Below are 22537 nucleotides of genomic sequence, written 5' to 3'. Positions count from 1 at the left end.
GGGCGATGTGCCGCAGGCAGAGGAGGGCGGAGTGGAGGAGCAGCAGGAAGAGGCCCAGTCCTCCCCAGATGAGGGGGATGGGGGCAATGGTCAGGGCAGACGGGGTAGACACAGGCGGGTGGCTGTCCACCGTTATCGGCTGGCCCAGCGGGCACGGGACAGACTGATAGACGCCCGCTTCACTGACTAGATGGGCGTGGGAATCGGGTAGTATGGCCACAGACCGCACACCATGACAACAGCCGACCGCCCACACTCCCCACCCATCCACCCACCCAGCACCCTCACCCCCCTCCTCAACCCCACACACCCCACCCGCATGCACACCACCCCCCCCACCCCCAATTGCCGATCCACCGGCGGCACAACGGGCCGGGCTCGCCCAGTTGCGGGTGGACGCGTGTCTATCGCAGGCCATGGAGGATGATGACAACCCGCCTCCGATGAGCTCCTGGCTCTACATCGTTGGACTATGTCTGACCCATGGCCACAGTACCACCATCCACCCGGACCATCCCTGCATGCGGCTGTGACACTGCAGCGCACGGTCCCGTCCTCTGCCCGGGGGATGTTGATGGCGGCCCAGGGGGAAGGGGGCAGACTCACCTGGGGCTGAGGTAAGACCACCCGTCACACACACACTTGCGCTCAACGTACATGACACGCCCGCACACTTTGGACAGAGCACAAAGGCAGCTTCGGTAGGTGTAACATTGACTTTAATAACCAAAGGAGTTCATGCACGTGCCCTAGCCCCTAAAACTCATCTGTGCCCTGCACCCGTGCCAACTTACTCAGTGTCTAATTGTTTGGCCTTACGGGCCCTTTGACTACGTCTACGTGGTTCCCCAGATGGTACAGCAGAACTGGAGGTGGACTCCTGTGATTCCTGCCCTCTGACACCGGATCCCTTTGGCGGCCGTTTCCTGGGGCGTCCTGGCCTAGATGGGCCAGGCTGCGGTCCGGGCGACTGGGATGGCGAGCTGCCAGCCTGTCCTGCCCGTTGCCCACCCGATGCACCTGGGACGGAAGGGGGGGAGTCCGAGGTGTCGCGGTGTACCGGGACCTCCCCTACAGAGGGAGCCGGGACGGACCACACCACCTCGTCCTCCCTCGGGGTGCCCGATGGCCCCCAGGCCTCTACATGGGTGGGGGATGCGAACGGACTGGCCATCCGACGCGCCCCCGACATCTGGCGCTGCCGGTCCTGGAGGCCCGTGCTGGTATCGACAGGGGTCTGCAGGTTTGCAGCCATGGAGCCCAGGGGGTTGTCGAACCCTGTCTGCGACAGTGCGACGCCAGCTCGCACATGGCCACTGGCGCCGATGCCCTCATCGATGGCCTGCTGAGACTGGGCCATGGCCTGCAGAGACTGGGCCATGGCCTGCAGAGACTGGGCTATGGCCTGCTGAGACTGGGCCATGGCCTGCTGAGACTGGGCCATGGCCTGCTGAGACTGGGCTATGGCGTTGAGCGCCTCTGCCATCTGGCGCTGGCACTGGCTCATGGCCTCCTGTGAGAGGGCAGCCATTTCCTGGGCCACAGACGCCGCCTGCACGGAAGGCCCCAGGCCTCGCAAACCGTTCCCCATGTCTGACACCGTCGCACCCATTGCCTCCACCGCGGACGCCACCCGTGCGGTGTCAGCCTGGGTGGCACGCACGACCGGGACCACTCCCAGCTCCTGGACGCGGGTGGACTCCTCCACCTGCGACCGCAGCTGCCGCAAGCCACCCGTCACCCTATTCGCTCGTCTCCGTGTCGGTGGTTGCATCGGATCTATGTGTGGGTGTGGTAACTGCAGGAACCCGGGATCCATCTGGGCGGCAGATGTTCGCTTGGCCTGGGCTGCCCTCCGACCGCCCGGTCCCTCTGCTGCTCCTACCTCCACCTGCTGTACCGGGACGGCTGTGTTGTGCGCACCAGTGAGTGTACCAGACGTCTCATCACTAAAGTGCCCAACCGTGGTGAGTGTTTCTGCGATGGTGGAGGGTGTTGGTGACAGCAGTGGCATTGTGTCGTGCTCTTCGTCCCACTCTGAGTCCATGGCACTTTGGGGTGGGGGTTCGTCTCCACCCATCCACTCTGAGTCACTGTCCGGTATTTCGTCTTTCCGGGTAGGGGTGTCCTGGGTAGTGCTGTCCCGGGTAGTGCTGTCCCGGGTAGTGCTGTCCCGGGTAGGGGTGTCCTGGGTAGTGGTGTCCCGGGTAGGGGTGTCCTGGATAGTGGTGTCCTGGGTAGTGGTGTCCTGGCTCGGATGTGACGGGGGCCTGTGGCTGCTCCCCTCATCGCTGGGTGGTCGCTCCCGCACGTGACGGGGCTGTCGTCTCCCTGTTGCTCCAGGTCTCTCCGTCTCCCGTGGTGTGCGAGGGGCATCCTGCGGGCGTCGCATGCTGGAGGGTGCGGGTCTCTCCGTCTCCCGTGGTCTCCGAGGGGCATCCTGCGGGCGTTGCATGCTGGAGGGTGCGGGTCTCTCCGTCTCCTGTGGTCTCCGAGGGGCATCCTGCGGGCGTCGCATGCTGGAGGGTGCGGGTCTCTCCGTCTCCTGTGGTCTCCGAGGGGCATCCTGCGGGCGGTCTGCATCTGCGGGGATGGGTGCCTGGACGTTTGGTCCTGCGATACACAATGAGGCATGCATGGTTAGACATCAGGCAGTGATCAGGTGATACGGGGAGGGGGATATAGGGGAGGGGGGATATGGGGACGGGCTGTTGGTGGCTCACTTGCTCGTGGGGCCCCGACCTCTGCATCAGCAACCTCCCGGTCCTCAGGTCCGCCAGCCAGTTCCAGGGCCCTTTCCTCGTGTACGGTCAGTGGGCTCTCATCAGCGGGCCCTCCTCCAGTCCTCACATGCTCCCTATTGTTGTGTGCGCGCTTCTCCTGTGGGGGGGGGGGGGGGGAGGGGGGTGGTGGCAGGGGTAAAAGGCAACAGTGTTAGGCAGGTATATGAATGCACGCCATCGGTTGCGCGTGCATTGCAGAGGTTAAGGTTAGGGCTGGATTCACTTGGGGATATGGGGGATATGGGGGAGGGGGGATATGGGGGAGGGGGGATATGGGGGATATGGGGGAGGGGGGGATATGGGGGAGGGGGATATGGGGGATATGGGGGAGGGGGGATATGGGGAGGGGGGTATGGGGGATATGGGGGAGGGGGGATATGGGGGATATGGGGGAGGGGGGATATGGGGAGGGGGGATATGGGGGAGGGGGGATATGGGGGAGGGGGGATATGGGGGAGGGGGGGATATGGGGGAGGGGGGGATATGGGGAGGCTCACCCTGCCTGCTCTGACGAGGTCGTTCACCTTCTTGTGGCACTGGGTGCCTGTCCGTGGTGTTAGGGCCACAGCGGTGACGGCCTCTGCCACTTCCCTCCACAGACGCCGGCTGTGGCGTGGGGCAACTCTGCGGCCGTGCCCGGGATACAGGGCGTCCCTCCTCTGCTCCACCGCGTCCAGGAGCGCCTCCACATCGCGTGACTCGAACCTCGGGGCTGAGCGACGGCCAGCCATCAAGTCGGGTGTTGCGGTCGGGTGTTCCGGTCGGGTGGGGGGGAGCTGCGCGGCCTTATGAGCCGTCACGCCGTGCAGCGCGTATGACGCTGCACGGCGTGAACCACTGCGCAAGCGCGGATCCCGTTACGTCGCTGCTAGCCCATTTCGGGCCGCAGACTATCGGCCCATTTTTATGACGTGACGCAAGTGGGATTTGCGCCGTTTTTTGCTCCGATCGGCGGAGGTTCCGCCGATAACGGAGAATTTCGCCCCTGGTCTATATAGCAGAAGGTCTTCTTCCAGGTGATGTCAAATGTCAACAACTGCCTGACAAGAAACTCCGAGCCTCCTGAAGTACTGATGCTCCAGAGTCGCAGAAATGACTGTGGTAGTATGTATTAGGGGTCATGTGGGACTGGAAGCCCTAATGTCATTGGCTGACAGATCCCGGGTCCTGGTTGGCCGTTGACCTCTAGCTCCGCCCTGAAGGCGGAGTATAAGAAGCCGGAGTCCTCCCCCGCAGGCCATTCTACTATCGAGCTGCGGGGGAACAGACACGCTTAATGAAGCCTCATCGACTTCACTCTATTCGTCTCCCGGAGTCTTTGTGTGCTACAATTTATTAAGCGTGCCTAAAAAGGACTATGGAGCTCAGGATCATCCCGGAATGCCTGAGGATCAGCCCCCATGCAGTGAACGTGGCAGCAGCCTTCAAGCACTGGCAGACTTGTTTCGAGGCCTACCTCAGTACGGCCACCGGCCGGGTCACAGAAGACCAAAAACTACAGGTCCTGCACTCGAGGTTAAGCACGGAGATTTTCTCCCTCATCGAAGACGCGGAGGATTTCCAGACGGCGTTCGCAGCACTGAAAAGTCTCTATGTCCGCCCAGTTAACCAAATCTACGCTCGCTACCAGCTCGCGACGAGACGGCAAAGTCCCGGAGAATCGATGGACGAATTATACGCCGCGCTGCTGATTTTGGGACGAGCCTGCAGCTGCCCTTCGGTGAACGCAAATGAACACACGGACATGTTAATGCGCGATGCTTTTGTGGCAGGTATGAATTCCTCCCAAATCCGCCAAAGACTTCTAGAAAAAGAGTCGCTAGGACTCTAAGAGGCACGGACCCTAGCAGCCTCCCGAGACGTGGCTGCGCGTAATACCCGCGCCTACGGCCCCGACCGCGCGGCAGCCCATTGGGCTCCGTACGTACCCGTCGCGACAAATCCACCTCCCCCGGACACCCCACAGTCTTGCGCGGTCCAAACGCCAAGTCGCACCGGGGGCGCCCGCTGCTATTTCTGCGGCCAGGCGAAACACCCCCGGCAGCGCTGCCCGGCCCGCGCAGCAATCTGCAAGAGCTGCGGGAAAAAGGGCCATTTCGCGGTTGTGTGCCGGTCCCGCGAGGTCGCCGCTGTCCCGGGAGAACAGGGAGCCCTGCACGCCGCTTACACCCCCCAACCCCCCCAGCGCCCCATGTACGACCCGCAGGCTCAGCCACTCTGGGTTCCGACCACCGCGGTCCCGGGAGAACAGGGAGCCCTGCACGCCGCTTACGCTCCCCAACACCCCACGTCCCCCGTCCCCACGTATGACCCGCCGGCGCTACCAATTTGGGTCCCGACCACTGCTGTCCCCAGAGATGAGTGAGCCCCACGCGGTCCTAACGCTCCCCAACCCCCCCAGCGCCCCATGTGCGACCTGCAGACGCCGCCATTTTGGGTCCCGGCCACCACGAGGGGAGGAAGGGGAGGAAACCCTCTTGGACCACCCCAGACCTGTACGACGCATGGGGGCGGCCATTTTGTCCACCCCCGCCGCCATCTTGTGACCCCCTAGCCATGTGCGATGTATGGGGGCAGCCATTTTGTTCATCTCCGACGCCATCTTGGACGGCAACAACGGACCCCAGTGTCGACGGCTCCACGGGGTTCGAGGAAGACGCTCCACTACTACAACCACGTCTCGCTTCAATAACGCTCGATCAAGCTCGGCCCCGGACACACCGACGACAACGGTGCTAATAAACGGGCACGAGACACCATGCCTAGTCGACTCCGGGAGCACGGAGAGCTTTATCCACCCCGACACGGTAAGACGCTTTTCCTTGACCACCTATCCCAGCGCACAAAAGATTTCCCTAGCTGCAGGATCCCACTCCGTACAGATCAAAGGTTTCTGCATAGTTACCCTAACGGTGCAGGGGAGGGAGTTCAAAAACTACAAACTACACGTCCTTCCCCAACACAAGCGCCCCACATTACTGGGATTAGATTTCCAGTGCAATCTACAGAGCCTTACGTTCAAATTCGGCGGCCCAATACCCCCACTCACTATCTGCGGCCTCGCAACCCTCAAGGTGCAACCCCCATCCTTGTTTGCGAACCTCACCCCGGATTGCAAACCTGTTGCCACTAGGAGCAGACGGTACAGCGCCCAGGACCGGATCTTCATTCGGTCCGAAGTCCAGCGGCTACTAAAGGAAGGCATAATCCAGGCCAGCAATAGTCCCTGGAGAGCACAGGTGGTAGTAGTGAAGACAGGGGAGAAACAAAGGATGGTCATAGACTATAGCCAGACCATCAACAGGTACACACAACTAGACGCGTACCCTCTCCCCCGCATATCCGACATGGTCAATCGGATTGCCCAATATAAAGTCTTCTCCACCGTGGACCTCAAGTCCACCTACCATCAGCTCCCCATCCGCCCAAGTGACCGCAAGTACACAGCCTTCGAGGCAGACGGGCGATTATACCATTTCCTAAGGGTCCCATTTGGCGTCACAAACGGGGTCTCGGTCTTCCAACGGGAGATGGACCGAATGGTTGATCAACATGGGTTACGGGCCACGTTCCCGTATCTCGACAATGTAACCATCTGCGGCCACGACCAGCAGGACCACGACGCCAACCTCCAAAAATTCCTCCAGACCGTCAAAGCCTTGAACCTCACGTACAACGAGGACAAGTGCGTTTTTAGCACCAACCGGCTAGCCATTCTGGGCTACGTAGTGCGCAATGGGGTAATAGGCCCCGACCCCGAACGTATGCGCGCCCTCATGGAATTTTCCCTCCCGCACTGCTCAAACGCCCTGAAACACTGCCTGGGGTTTTTTTCATACTACGCCCAGTGGGTCCCCCAGTACGCTGACAAGGCCCGCCCCCTAATACAGACCACGACCTTCCCTCTGTCGACGGAGGCTTGCCAGGCCTTCAGCCGCATCAAAGCGGATATCGCAAAGGCCACGATACGCGCCATCGACGAGTCCCTCCCCTTCCAGGTCGAGAGCAACACCTCCGACGTAGCTCTAGCGGCCACCCTTAACCAAGCGGGCAGACCCGTGGCCTTTTTCTCCCGAACCCTCCACGCTTCAGAAATCCGCCACTCCTCAGTGGAAAAGGAAGCCCAAGCCATAGTGGAAGCTGTGCAACATTGGAGGCATTACCTGGCCGGCAGGAGATTCACTCTCCTCACCGACCAACGGTCGGTAGCCTTCATATTCGATAATGCACTGCGGGGCAAAATCAAAAACGACAAGATCTTAAGGTGGAGGATCGAGCTCTCCACCTTCAACTACGAGATCTTGTATCGTCCCGGAAAGCTGAACGAGCCGTCCGATGCCCTATCCCGCGGCACATGTGCCAACGCACAAATTAACCGCCTCCAAACCCTCCACGAGGACCTCTGCCACCCGGGGGTCACTCGGTTTTTCCACTTTATCAAGTCCCGCGACCTCCCATACTCTTTAGAGGAGGTCCGTACAGCCACAAGGGACTGCCACATCTGCGCAGAATGCAAACCGCATTTTTTCAGGCCGGATGGTGCGCACCTGATTAAGGCTTCCCGCCCCTTTGAACGCCTTAGTCTGGATTACAAAGGGCCCCTCCCCTCCACCGACCGCAACACATACTTCCTTAATGTGGTGGACGAATACTCTCGCTTCCCATTCGCCATCCCCTGCTCTGACATGACCGCGGCCACAGTCATTAAAGCCCTGAACACCATCTTCACCATCTTCGGTTGCCCCGCATACGTCCACAGCGACAGGGGGTCCTCTTTCATGAGTGACGAGCTGCGCCAGTTCCTGCTCAGCAAGGGCATAGCCTCAAGCAGGACGACCAGCTACAACCCCCGGGGGAACGGGCAAGTAGAGAGGGAGAATGGCACGGTCTGGAAGACCGTCCTACTGGCCCTACGGTCCAGGGACCTCCCAGTTTCACGGTGGCAGGAGGTCCTCCCGGACGCTCTCCACTTCATCCGGTCGCTATTGTGTACGAGCACTAACCAAACGCCTCATGAGCGTCTCCTTGTCTTCCCTAGGAAGTCCTCCTCTGGAACGTCGCTGCCGACCTGGCTGGCGGCCCCAGGACCCATCTTGCTCCGAAGGCATGTGCGGGCACACAAGGCGGACCCGTTGGTCGAAAGGGTTCACCTCCTCCACGCGAACCCGCAGTACGCTTACGTGGAGTACCCCGACGGCCGACAGGACACGGTCTCCCTGCGGGATCTGGCGCCCGCCGGCAACACACACACCCCCCCCCCGACACCATTCACCCAACCCCCCCCTTCCTGCCACCGCCGCACCCCGCGACCGCCCCCTTCCCAGGAGGATCGGTTCCCCTCCCCTCAGGCCCGACCAAGAATAAAGCCCGAGCTGAAACCGTAAGGCCCCCGGAGACGACAACACCGGAACAAGCACCACCACCACCACCGGGGCCGAGGCGATCGACACGGACGACCAGACCGCCCGACCGACTCGTGGCGTCGATCTAAATCAATATATGGACATTTCACAAGAACATTTTGCTTTTCTCCCGATACCTTCTGTAAATAGTTGAAACAGGACAAAATTGTACATACTGTATTGCCATATGAATGTTTTCCTCCCAGGACCAGCCCTGTAAACCCTTACCACCATACGAAGCATCACCCCGCCGGGTTCATTTTTGACAAGGGGTGAATGTGGTAGTATGTATTAGGGGTCATGTGGGACTGGAAGCCCTAATGTCATTGGCTGACAGATCCCGGGTCCTGGTTGGCTGTTGACCTCTAGCTCCGCCCTGAAGGTGGAGTACAAGAAGCCGGAGTCCTCCCCCGCAGGCCATTCTACTATCAAGCTGCGGGGGAACAGACACGCTTAATAAAGCCTCATCGACTTCACTCTATTCGTCTCCCGGAGTCTTTGTGCGCTACAATGACCTCCAAATGTTTGGAAATCCCCTCCCAAGCCATGAAATCACACTCTCATGAGCAAAATCATTTCACCGATGCAAAAAAAGTTTGGGATCTTAGTATTAAAACATATTTTACCTGTTGGTTGCTCAACTCCCACAAATTTTGCTGCCCTCTCATCTTGCTTTCACTGGTAAATTGCGGGAAATTCACAAAGGTACATTCAGTGATGGCATCACATTGGAGATGGTGGAAATGGTGAAGGATGATGCGGTGAAGCTGGAGGCTGGTGGGGTGCAAGGTGAGGACAAAGAGAACCCTATCGAAGATCTGGGAGGGAGGGGAAATCGTGAGCTCAAAAGTGCGGAAAAAGAGATAGACATGGTCAAAGGCCCTGACACAATGATGGAGGAGAATCGAGGAAAAATATCTATCAGATATGCACTGGCATGGTAAGTGGCATAATCCGAACAGAGAGAGGGTGGCATGGTGGAACAGTGGTTAGCACTGCTGCCTCACAGCGTCAGGGACCCAGGTTCAATTCCGGCCTTGGATCACTGTCTGTGTGGAGTTTGTACACTGTCCCTGTGTCTGCATGGGTTTCCTCCGGGTGCTCCAGTTTCCTCCCACAGTTCAAAGATGTACACGTTAGGTAGATTAGCCATTATAAATCGCCCCTCAGTGCGCAGTGATGTGCAGGTTAGGTTATGGGATTCCAGGGATAAGGAAAGGTGGACAATGATAGAGTGCTCTTTCGAAGGGATGGTGCAGACCCGATGGGCTGAATGGCCTCCTTCTGCACTGTCGGTGTTCTATGAAGTAGGACAATGGAATAGAGTCCTTACAGAAGGCAGGGTGGCATGAATCAAAGCAGCTGTGGAAGTCAGTGAATTTTTAAGGAGATATGGCTGACAGCTTAGTCCCAGAAATGGAAACAGAGAATTTGAGGAAGGGATGCAAAGATGGATCATATGAAGGTGAGGAGGGGGATGAAAATTGAAGGCAACGCTTCGGTCTTTGTCTTTCTCAGTCGGTTTAATAAAAACATGAGGGTTGGATCTGAGAGAATGGAGTACTGTAAATTCAGAGGGAAGTCAGCTGGAGTAAATGACAAGAGTAGAGAAATTGAGAATCAATTGTTTCTAACTTAACCATTTTCAATGTTTGTTTTGCAATTCTGCCTGCTTTAATTAGAGTGTTGTTAGAATCAGTTTTCACAGAATTTAGGACAACCGCCATTTTCTAAAGCTTTTGTCAATATCAAAAGAAGTCTCCACCTTGCATTAGGTCAAAGGGAAAATTATAGAAATTGAGTCTTAAAGTATGATATCCTGACAAGGGCGATCATGTCCTTTTGTTTACGGGCCACGGTAAATGTAAAAGGAAATTTGCTCTCTCGTTATAGTTTATTAATGTCATATCAGTTACCTTGACTGTTCCGGGTAAGTTTTTATTTACTTATATGACCATGTGCCTGACAAGACATAGATCCAGTTACTCGTTGCCAATAGCTTTCCATGGTTAAGTCTGTGGTGTGAATGTTTCAGAGCAATGCCAGATATAAGCCGGATCCCTGCTGGGAGTGTTTTTAAAAAGGCTTTACTGCGTTACATTTTTACATGGTGAAGTGATGTTTGCGTTTCGATGGCTTAGATCGAATATACTGTGGGATTCTTTTTTTAGACGTTACATTTCAAGAAATGGTTCTTGTCTAGTGTTTCATCATGTAACACACCCAGTATAGGGTTTTACAATTGAAAACAGCTGGAAAATGTGCCTTTTCACCTTGAACGATAAAAACTGAAAGGAAATAACCATTACCTCCTCTTCCAAATGGAAGAAAAACAGAAGTGGAGCTCTAGTAACTTTCTTGGACTAGGGTGCTCATTAGTGGCTTCCACATGGTCAGTCGGTTCATATTTTTTGGAAACATCATCGTGTCAGTAGAAACTTGTGTCTGTTATAATCCCTTGAATTTCAAATCGGGATAATTTAAATTCATTTGGTTGGTAAGGGAAACAGGGAGAAATGTTTGTGCTGTGTTTTTGTCAAGTACGGTGAGAGATTTCAAAAGTTTTCAAGAAATTGCCAAGAAAAGTCTGAAGACTTAAGTACGATGCTGCTCAAAGACTTTCTGCTCTGGGTGTGGAAGGGTCATTACAGAGAGACTGATGTTCTTAATTCTAAGAATTAAGCACAGAACTCAACAGGGCATGGGACTTAAAAGTCACACATTATCAAAAATAACCTCTTTCTGAATAACAGGATCATCTACAATGGTGACAGAAAAATAAGCACACATTGCATGGAATTTGTTTTTAAAGTTCTTTAGAGGCCAGGATTCTCTCTGTACCCCGCGGCAAAGAGTGGGAATCCCACATCGCACAAACGGGATTGGTGTCGGGCAGCAGACTCGTTCCCAGTCTCCACACCTGCCCCGCTGGCTATAGCGGCCTTCCCGCCCCTCACCGCCGGGAACATATAAACACCTAGGACGGGATTCTCCGACCCCACACTGGGTTGGAGAATCGGCGGGGGCTGGCGTGAATCCCGCCCCCGCCGTGTCCCGAAGTCTCCGCCACCAGAGATTCGGCGGGGGCGGGAATCGCACCGCGCCGGTTGGCGGGCCCACCCCCGCCGCTTCTCTGGCCCGCGATGGGCCGAAGTCCCGCTGCTGGAATGCCTGTCCCGCCAGCGTGGATCAAACTACCTTTTGAATGGCAGGACAAGGCGGCGCGGGCAGTCTCCGGGGTTCTGGGGGTGGGGGGGGCGATCTGGCCCCAGGGGGTGCCCCCACGGTGGCCTAGCCCGCGATTGGGGCCCACCGATCCACGGGCGGGCCTGTGCCATGGGGGCACTCTTTTTCTTATGCCTTTGCCATGGTCTTCACTATGGCAGAGGCGGAAGAGACCCCCTCCCCTGCGCATGTGCGGGGATGACGTCAGCAGCCGCTGACGCTCCCGAGCATTTGCCGACCCGCGTCGCCCAGCGTAGACCTTTCGGCCCCGACTGGCGTGGCCTTTCCTGGCAGCCGGCAGAGCGCAAACCACTCCGGCGCGGGCCTAGCCCCTCAAGGTGAGGGCTTGGTCCCTAAAGGTGCGGAGACTTCCGCACCTTTGGGGTGGCCTGACGCCGGAGTGGTTCCCACCATTCCATTACGCCGGAACCACCCCCCCCGCCCCGCCGGGCAGGGGAGAATCCCGGCCCTGATTTGCATGGATCACAATACAATTACCGGGCTGGAAGCTGACGCAAAACAGCCACCGATTCCCCATTTTGCTGGGGGATAGCAGGACGGCAGAGTAGAGCACCCAGCTCTAGCTGCCGATATGCCCCGGAGAAGTGCCTGATCCATGGCCGCGCATGCGCACGGTGGCAGCCTGCAGCACCCGCGCCGTGCTTCATGGCGGATGCCGCTCGCGGACCCGGCTCACAAAATAGTCCCCCCCTTCAGCCGGCTTGTGCGGCCTGGACTCCTCCCCCCCCCCCCCCCCCCCCCCACAGTGCCCCCAGACCTGTATAATGTCCTCCCCTGACTGTGGCAGCGCTGGACTGAGTCCGCAGCTGTCACGACTGATAAGACCATGAGAGACCCATGCCATCGGGAACTTGGCCGGTTGGGGCGGAGCACGGGGGCAGGCCTCAGGATTGTCCTGATGCCGTTGATACGTGGCGCAGCGGCTTTGGAGGGGGCGGAGCTTAGATTTCCGCTCGTAAACTTATATTTCCGGCCGTTCACCAAACGCAATTTCGGGGTCGGCGGCCGGAGAATCCAGCCCTAGGTTGTCCTGCTGGAGTAGAGTTGCTCCTGGTCTGCACTGGCACTCAGAGTGGCACCCAGGAGTGATTCACTCACTCTTGCCATGCTGATTTATGCATGACGGGGAGATCCGCAGTCCATCCCTTACAGACAGCCCAAGACCTTTGGTGGACCTTCCCTCTGCAGTGTTGCTGTTGCAGAGGGGCCTGGGAGCAATGGGCTTACTTCATTGCCCCACTCGAGGTCCATTGGGCCAGGCTAGGGTGTCACGGCCAGCATCAGTGCCAGGGAGCATTGCAACATGGCAATGTCGGGGATGGGAACTGAAGGGGAAGGACTGAGCGGGCAGGAAGGTTGGGGCAGGGGTGGCTAGAGGAGGGGTAGCTGAAGGGGGGCAGTGAGCAGGGGACGATGAGGGGATCGGGTCACCCTCATGTGTGTGTGATGTGGAGGGTGGGGGGGGGAGATGTCTCTCCTTGCTGAGATGTTGTGGATGCTCCTCTTGTCAGCAGGAGGGGGGGGGGTCAATATTTGGGTTGTAGTAGGGAGGGGCATCTGCTGCTGGATGCTGCAATTGGGCAGCCATTCAAAATGGCGGCCTGAGACCAGGAAGGGACGGGAAACTGGCGCGTTTGCATGGCCAAGGTATGTGAAATACACCTTTTTTAACAAGTCACAAGTAGGTTTACATTAACACTGCAATGAAGTTACTGTGAAAAGCCCCGAGTCACCACACTCCGGCGCCTTTTCGGGTACACTGAAGGAGAATTCAGAATGTCCAATTCACCTAACAGCGTGTCTTTCGGGAGCACTCGGAGGGAACCCACGCAGACACAGGGAGAACGTGCAGACTCCGCACAGATAGTGACCCAAACCGGGAATCGAACCTGGGACCCTAGCGCTGTGAAGCAACAGTGCTAATAACTGTGCTACCTGGGCGACGCTTCTCGCGTCAGCGGCAACCAGTCCCAATTCCTCGCGGCGGGAAGCACATAGGGCGGGATTGTCCACTCCCGCGCCGAAGTGCCCACGCCGTCATGAACGCCGTCGAGATCCACGACGGCGCGAAATGGCCCCTATCCCGACCGATTCAGAGCCCGATAATGGGCTAGGAGCGGGACCGCGTCATCTACATGCGCCAGGCCTTGTCTCCGCGTAAAGGCGGCGCCGCATACATGACGCGGCTGGCGCCGCATACATGACGCGGCTGGTGCCGCATACATGACGCGGCTGGCGCCGCATACATGACGCGGCTGGCGCCGCATACATGACGCGGCTGGCGCCGCATAACTGCCGTTACCCGCGCTTGCGTGATTGACGTCCTCCCCGAGTCCGCCCCGCAAGAAGATGGCGGACGGATCTTGCGGGGCTGCGGAAGGAGGGAGGTCCTCCTTCAGAGAGGGCGGTCCAACGATTGGTGGGCACCGATCGCGGGCCACCCCACATTTGAGGTACCCCCGGTGCAGGATCCCCCCTCCCCCCCCCACCCCCCGCAGGCCGCCCCCCACAAGCGTTCCCGCGCTGTTCCCGATGGCAGCAATCATGTGGACGCCGCCGGGGGGAACCCGCCGTTTTGGCCTGGCCGCTCGGCCCATCCATGCCTGAGAATAGCAGGGGTGCCGGAGAATCGCCATTGTGGGTGTCTCCGGCGATTCTCCGGCCTGCGGCCCGCGGAACCCGACGGGGCCGTTCCCGCCGCTTGGGAGAATCGCGGGAGGGCGTCGGACCGGCGTCGCGGGAAATTTTGGCGGCCCAGGCGATTCTCCCAACCGGCGCGGGAGTGGAGAATCTCGCCCCCTGACGCTGGAACAGAGACCCTCGCCCAAACTGTCACCTTTTCAATAATCTTGTTCTGCTGGAGCATTTCTTTATTGTAGCAATTGCAGCAGACACATATTTGTTGCTATCCTTCCTGATCTCATTCCAAGGATACAGGAGTGGCGTGCACTGATCTAAATGTTACCATAGTCTCAATGCCCACCCCATGTTCAGGACTGCACACAGACTGTAAGAGATGCAGAGGCAGCATAACCTTAATTTTACATTTGCTTTTTATTACGGAACTTCACAATTAGACAAAAAAAATGCTCTCAGATCTTAATTGCAGTGTAACCTGATCCATGAGATGCCAAAATTCTCAAATGAAAGGAATTAAAGAGCTTTGCTCTCTGTTTATCAATGGAAATAATTCCAGAACTACTGGACGTGAATACAGCAAAAAAAACTGCTACTGCCTTTTTTGGTCATGTATTATATCGCTTACAGATATTACTTTTTTAAATTTGTTAATGGGGTGATTGGAGCCTATCTGCTGCCATGTTTCAGACATTTTGTGGATTGACATTATTTGTGAAGCTCGTGGAGTGAAGTAGGGTTCCTGCAGAGGTATCTCTGGGGGGCTGCGGGGGGGGGGGGGGGGGGTGGGGGTGCGTGTTCAAGTTGGAAGTATTTCTCTTTTTAATGTGGGATCGTAGAGGGCATGGAGAAGAGGGAATCAGGGTAAAATAAAATACACAGCCTGCATTTCTAGCAATCAAGTAACAGAAGGTCTTGTCGCTTTTGTTTAATTGATTTTTTTTCCCCGACTGCGGAATGAAGCTTTAAAATAAAATGTAATTTTCCATAGTTCATGTATTTAATTGCTGAAAAAAAAGCCGAGGGTAGTGAAGAATGAATAGTTTCAGGGAAAGCCGGAGAGCTGATATCGTTTCAAGTGGCTAGAGGGACTGGCATAAGCTGCCCTTCGGAGTGATGATAGATCCGTGTGAAATGTAATACTGATTAAAAATGCATGTGTGGTAGTCTCCAAATAAAACACAGCCTGATCACAGAACACACAAAAAGCACTTCAGAGAAGTGTTGTCGAACATCAGTGGATTTTGCTTCAGAAACTACAGAACATAAGAGAAGGACAGAGCAGCTGCCTGAAGAGCTATTACATGGAGCTCTAATCATTAGTAATTTGAGTCACTAAATTTGTATTTTAGGTTACAACTGAAAGCATGAAGTAACAGAATTTATACTCAGTTGCCATATTTTCCCAAAATAGTCTCCAAATGAAATACCCAACATTGAAAGCAATTCAATTATTTACAATTGCAATCATAAAAAAAACGTATGAATAAGGCTGTAAATGACTAACACCTCTGAGTTTCCTCTGGTGCACATTGTTAATGGAATCGTAAAGCTACTTGCAGGATCGCATTTATTAATTTAACATACAAAGCATACAGCAGAAACTTTCCGTTTCTGTTATTTAGATTTTGTACCTGACATGCCACAGGAACATTTGCATTCCTAAACGACAGTGGATTTGGTTCTGACGTGCAAAATCCTTTCTCCGCAGAATTGACAAGTGCAAATAAATTCCGCCTTCTGGAAAGTTTATTAGTAGTTAGCTCACCATTAGGTTGAACTGAAAGCAGCTTTACTTAATTAATCATGATAACCTAGTTGGCAGTCTTTCTGGTGTGGTGCATGAAATTTCATTTCTTAAAAAAAATGTACAGTTCCTTAAAACGATTTATGACTCTGTCTGAAATGATTAAAAGAAATATTTATCTTACTGATTACCTAATTCTGTGTTGGAAATGTATCTGATTTCTTTAAGTCATTTGGAATTTTCCTAATGGCTGTACCATAAACACTGCTGACTTATCTAGGAAACCTTATTTTAGGCAAATGAGCAGAGTTGCTCAGCTGCCGCTTGCAAGTCCAGCCTTCCCTCTGGGCTGGAGTTCTTTAGCACAAAATGGAATAAAATAACGGTAAATAAACGTAAATAGATTTTCCCATAGAACAGTTATTACTTCAGGAATGAAGGAGATGGGTATTGATCTGTGTCATCTTTCGCCATTGCAGTCAGGTGCACATTAATAGCTCACTCACTTTCGTCTTCAGTAAACAGCCATTTCCACTGCTGACTTGGATTCCGATGAGAATTGAATATAATAAAAGGTTTGTAAAAACAATTTTCTGTTCTTTTAACAGGGGCAATTTATGTTATGGCAACAGTTTGTGGACAGGATTTCTTTCCTGGTTTGCCCTCTGCAATCCCTTCTGTCACCAATCCAGTAGCTTCTTGCTGTTAGTCTGAGGTATGCTGCTCGCTAAGATCTCACATAACCTATAATGCCTGGAAATTCATGAGTCATTGCATATTCTGAATAAGGAACAAAATGCCCTCTATATTTATTGTAAATAACAAGAACGATGACCTCTTTGGCTTGTTGTGGATTGATGGTTTGATATTTACATTTAAAACAAAAATAACATTGGGCACAAGATAATTGACATGTCAACTGAAAGCTCTTGCCAAAGGTTGTAAATTGCCCGCCTAAATGCATTAAGGTCCCTGCAAAGTCTGGCCAATTAACCTAAGAAATTGACCTTGACAACCAAGGCACTGGTGATCAGAAGTTTGACCCTATAAACTTGATTGGAAGTTCCACTTTTTACACTTATCACAAACCCCCATACGCTTACTCATTTTTTTTTCTCTTTGACTTGAAACCTGTCAAACTCCTTGCCTTCCTTAGTCTTTCCTCCCTTCTACAATTTTTAAGCTTTTCAAACCTAAACTTGGCTGACCACTGAACCTTGATTTGCTAAATCCTGGTGGAGTCCTTGCACACTAAGGAACTTAACTATTCTTGTTAGATACTCAATATTAGAAAGAAAACAATGAAAATGAACATTTGCGATTGTCCAAATCTTTCCTTGGCGATATTACTCAATGAAGTCCCGTGGACTGAAGAATAGAGATTACAGACTGTAGAAATAAAATTACTAATTTTTAAAAAGCACAAAACACAGTGGGCTTGATTTTCCGTGTCAGAGATTAGGTGCTGATGCCAGGACTGAATGGCAAGTATTCCATGGCCCAATGGTGCCGCTGGTTCCAAAGTATTCTGGACATGCTAATTGGCTAGCATTCACGCCACATGGATCTAGTGCAATTCCAACTGATGCGGGCATGTGATTCGCTGCGGCCGGGATTAGCACTGGGGAGCCTGACAAGCTGGAGCTACAGATAAGCACTCCATTCCCCACACACTCTCACCCCAGCCAACAAGATGCCACACCGGAGAGCGGTCCCGACATTCGCGGATGCAGAGTTGGACGTACTGCTGGATGCCATGGAGGAGAGGCGGGCCACCCTGTTCTTCCGGGTGGGAAGGAAGCTGCCCCACACCCGTGTGATGGCATAGCCAGCAAACATACAGGGATCACCCAAGCGGGCAGTGGTATGTGGCACCGGGGTGGGAGTCAGATGTTGTCAGATGCTGCGGAGCACCAGAGCTCATTGCCCAGCAGGTCATCATCATCCTACATCCCATGGACCAGGCCAGCTGAACCTGCCGACCCAGGGTCAACACCCTGCGCCGCAGCTGGTCAGATGCTCAGTGGGGGGGTGAGGTTGCTAGAGTCCATGGGTGCAGGGGAGGGGGGGGGGGCGGGTGTTGGGGGGCAGGGGTTGTGGGGTTGGGCCGGGATGGTTGAACTGCTGGTGGCCAGGCTCTCTAGTCGGCGAACCTGGAGGCAATCAAGTTGTACCATGCACGGCGGCCCAGGTGCACACGTCAAGCGGCCTCTTGAGCCTGCCCGGGCCCCATGTTTTGTTAATCCTGGCCCTCCTCCACATCGGACAAGCCATGCCATCCTTCCACCTCCTCCTCCAGCATGTGCCCACTCTGTTGCACGATTTTGTGGAGGATGCAGCAGGCCATCATGATGCGGCATTACTGGAAGGCCCCTCCAGAGTGGTCCAGGCACCTGAATCACGCCTTCAGCATGGCAATGCACTGCTCCATGAGCCCCTTGATGCTGCATGTGTGTCATTATAGCGGTTCTCCTGCTACCCAAGAACCAATCCCTCAGCTGGGGAGCGGGCGCAGACATGCACAATGTGCAGCCGGTGGTCGCACACCAACTGCATATTGAGAGAGTGGAATCCCTTCCGATAGATGAAGAGCCGGTACCCATAGGGGGACATGGGTCCCATTGATCTCCCCCTGGACCTGGGGCATGCCGGTGATGATGTTAAATCTCACTGCCCGGGCAACCTGGTGGGCTCAGCCCAGATCAAAAGTAATGTATTATGCCACCCGGGCAAAAAAGGCATCTGTTACGGCGCGGATGCTCCTGTGCACAAAGATCTGTGAGATCCCGGACAGGTCCCCAGTCGATGCCTGGAAGGACCCTGTTGCATAAAGGTTCAGGGCAACCATCACCTTGACGGCCACTGGGAGTAGGTGTCTTCCCCCACATCCCCATGGTGACAGGTGCGTCATGATCCGGCACAAATGTCACACAGTCTCCCTGTTCAACCCAGTCTGGCAGGTCCCTGTACGCAGGCATTGCTGGTGCACACGAGGCCTGATGCAAAGCCTCCTTCCCACCTCCTCCTCAGCCTGATGGGCGGCCAGCTGACCATCATCAACAGCTGGCTCCTGCTCCTCGTGGGCAGAACCTCTGTTCTCCAGGATCCTCCCCAAGCAGCTCCTGCTCATTGAGCCTCAGTACATTCACCAGGGCTGTGGTGGCCAGGCAGATACCAACCACACCCGGCTGTGCACCGCGCCCCAGGTCCTGCTGCCACCCATCCCTGCCAGCATTACACTCTGCAGCCCCTGTCCGTGCCCTCCTGTGGGGTCTACCATGGGTGCCCTCCTTGGATGGGCCACATGCTACGCTGCCAGCAGATGACACCATTGCCAAGCTTGGTGGCATGTGTGTGGGCAGGGACAGCACCCATTGGTATTGTAGCTGCAGTGTGCGGTGGGTCCTTTGTGTGACACATGGGCTCTGCCTACCTCTCATGGGCAAGATGAATGGGAGCAGGTGCACAGTGGGCAGGTGGGGCTTGGTGATGGCCGATGTTCCTGAGGGGCGAGTTAGGTGATGACAGCACAGCTGGGTCATCTGCCAGGGAGGGTGACAAGGGCCAGGGTGCATGCGTCTGCTGTTGAGGCTGAGCTCTGCACCCTATCCCCCCTCACTCACTGCAGTGGGGCTGCGCCTCGATGGGTGTTAATACCTGTTGGGTCACAGGCTGCCCTGGGCCATGCATGACTCATTGATAGATCAGCTGAGGCACCCATATGGCTAGTTGCACTCCGCACATTTACGGGTTACAGTGGGCAATCAATGGAGTGCGCAGCTGGACATCTGTCTTGCAGGCCGCAGAAACGACCACCTGGGTACCGGGGCGACATTTCCTGGTCGTCTCCTGCTACTTCCCTCGGCCCTGGCAGATGCTCCCCCAGCCAGCAGCGTACCTGTAAGCCCACCATTGCACCTTTGGAAACTTTTCTTACCTCCTCTTTCACCCTCAGCAACGACGATGCCCGGTTCCCGTTTTTAAATACCTCAAGTGAACCACGCTGCCGTCACTTCTGGCTGACGGAAGCAAAGCATTGTGGGTGGTCGGAAACTATTGTGTCGGGCCCATTAATGTACGATTTGCAGGCCCAAATCAGCGCGGGGCGGAGAATGTATTCACACCACCATCAAGGGGCCGGAGCATGGTGTAGCGCACAAAGACTCCGAGAGACGAATAGAGTGAAGTCGATGAGGCTTTATTAAGCGTGACTGTTCCCCCGCCGTTCAGTAGTAGACTGCCTGCGGGGGAGGACTCCTGGTTCTTATACTCCGCCTTCAGGGCGGAGCTAGAGGTCAACGGCCAACCAGGACCTGGGATCTGTCAGCCAATGACATCACGGTTTCACAGTCCCACATAACCCCTAATGCATACTACCACATTCACCCCTTGTTAAAAATGAACCCGGCGGGGTGATGCTTCGCATGGTGGTAAGGGTTTACAAGGCTGGTCCTGGGAGGAAAACTTTCGCATGTTATTACAGTATGTACAAGGGTTTTTTTTTTTGTTTCGAACTATTTACAGTAATCGTCAGGAAAAAAAAAGACAAAATGTTCTCGTTAAAAGTCCACATATTGTAGTGTTAGATCGACGCCACGAGTCGGTCGGGCGGTCTGGTCGTCCGTGTCGATCGCCTCGGCCCCGGTGGTGGTGGTGGTGCTTGTTCCGGTGTTGTCGTCTCCTGGAGCCTTACGGTTTCAGCTTGGGCTTCACTCCTGGTCGGGCCTGGGAGGAGGACCGATCCTCCTGGGAAGGGGGCGGTCGCGGGGTGCGGCGGTGGCAGGAAGGGGGTGATTGGTGTCGGGGGGGTGTGTGTGTTGCCGGCGGGCGCCAGATCTCGCAGGGAGACCGTGTCCTGTCGGCCGTCGGGGTACTCCACGTAAGCGTACTGCGGGTTCGCGTGAAGGAGGTGAACCCTTTCGACCAACGGGTCCGACTTGTGCGCCCGCACATGTTTTCGGAGCAAGATGGGTCCTGGGGCCGCCAGCCAGGTCGGCAGCGACGTTCCAGAGGAGGACTTCCTGGGGAAGACAAGGAGGCGCTCATGAGGCGTTTGGTTAGTGCTAGTACACAGTCGTGACCGGATGCAGTGGAGGGCGTCCGGGAGGACCTCCTGCCACCGTGAAACTGGGAGGTCCCTGGACTGTAGGGCCAGTAGGACGGTCTTCCAGACCGTGCCGTTCTCCCTCTCTACTTGCCCGTTCCCCCGGGGGTTGTAGCTGGTCGTCCTGCTCGAGGCTATACCGTTGCTGAGCAGGAACTGGCGCAGCTCGTCACTCATGAAGGAGGACCCCCTGTCGCTGTGGACGTATGCGGGGCAACCGAACAGTGTGAATATGGTTTTCAGGGCTTTAATGACTGTGGTCGCGGTCATGTCAGGGCAGGGGATGGCGAATGGGAAGCGGGAGTACTCGTCCACCACATTAAGGAAGTATATGTTGCGTTCGGTGGAGGGGAGGGGTCCTTTGAAATCCAGACTAAGGCGTTCAAAGGGGCGGGAAGCCTTAATCAGGTGCGCACCATCTGGCCTGAAAAAGTGCGGTTTGCACTCTGCGCAGATGTGGCAGTTCCTTGTGACTGTACGGACCTCCTCTAGAGAGTATGGGAGGTTGCGGGACTTAATAAAGTGGTAGAACCGAGTGCCCCCGGGTGGCAGAGGTCCTCGTGGAGGGTTTGGAGGCGGTTGATTTGTGCGTTGGCACATGTGCCGCGGGATAGGGCATCGGACGGCTCGTTCAGCTTTCCGGGACGATACAAGATCTCGTAGTTGAAGGTGGAGAGCTCGATCCTCCACCTTAAGATCTTGTCGTTTTTGATTTTGCCCCGCTGTGCATTATCGAACATGAAGGCTACCGACCTTTGGTCCGTGAGGAGAGTGAATCTCCTGTCAGCCAGGTAATGCCTCCAATGTCGCCCCGCTTCCATTATGGCTTGGGCTTCCTTTTCCACTGAGGAGTGGCGGATTTCTGAAGCGTGGAGGGTTCGGGAGAAAAAGGCCACGGGTCTGCCCGCTTGGTTAAGGGTGGCCACTAGAGCTACGTCGGAGGCGTCGCTCTCGACCTGGAAGGGGAGGGACTCGTCGATGGCGCGCATCGTGGCCCTTGCGATATCCGCTTTGATGCGGTTGAAGGCCTGGCAAGCCTCTGTCGACAGAGGGAAGGTCGTGGTCTGTATTAGGGGGCGGGCCTTGTTTGCGTACTGGGGGACCCACTGGGCGTAGTATGAAAAGAACCCCAGGCAGCGTTTTAGGGCTTTTGTGCAGTGCGGGAGGGAAAATTCCATGAGGGCGCGCATACGTTCGGGGTCGGGGCCTATTATCCCATTGCGCACTACGTAGCCCAGGATGGCTAGCCGGTTTGTGCTAAAAACGCACTTGTCCTCGTTGTACGTGAGGTTCAAGGCTTCGGCAGTCTGGAGGAATTTTTGGAGGTTGGCGTCGTGGTCCTGCTGATCGTGGCCGCAGATGGTTGGTTACATTGTCGAGATACGGGAACGTGGCCCGTAACCCGTGTTGATCAACCATTCGGTCCATCTCTCGTTGGAAGACCGAGACCCCGTTTGTGATGCCAAATGGGACCCTTAGGAAATAGTATAATCGCCCATCTGCCTCGAAGGCTGTGTACTTGCGGTCACTTGGGCGGATGGGGAGCTGATGGTAGGCGGACTTGAGGTCCACGGTGGAGAAGACCTTATATTGGGCAATCCGATTGACCATGTTGGAT

This window comes from Scyliorhinus torazame, chromosome 3 (assembly GCF_047496885.1).
Source record: "Scyliorhinus torazame isolate Kashiwa2021f chromosome 3, sScyTor2.1, whole genome shotgun sequence".
In the NCBI taxonomy this organism is placed as follows: domain Eukaryota; kingdom Metazoa; phylum Chordata; class Chondrichthyes; order Carcharhiniformes; family Scyliorhinidae; genus Scyliorhinus; species Scyliorhinus torazame.
This window is presented reverse-complemented; position numbering follows the sequence as displayed.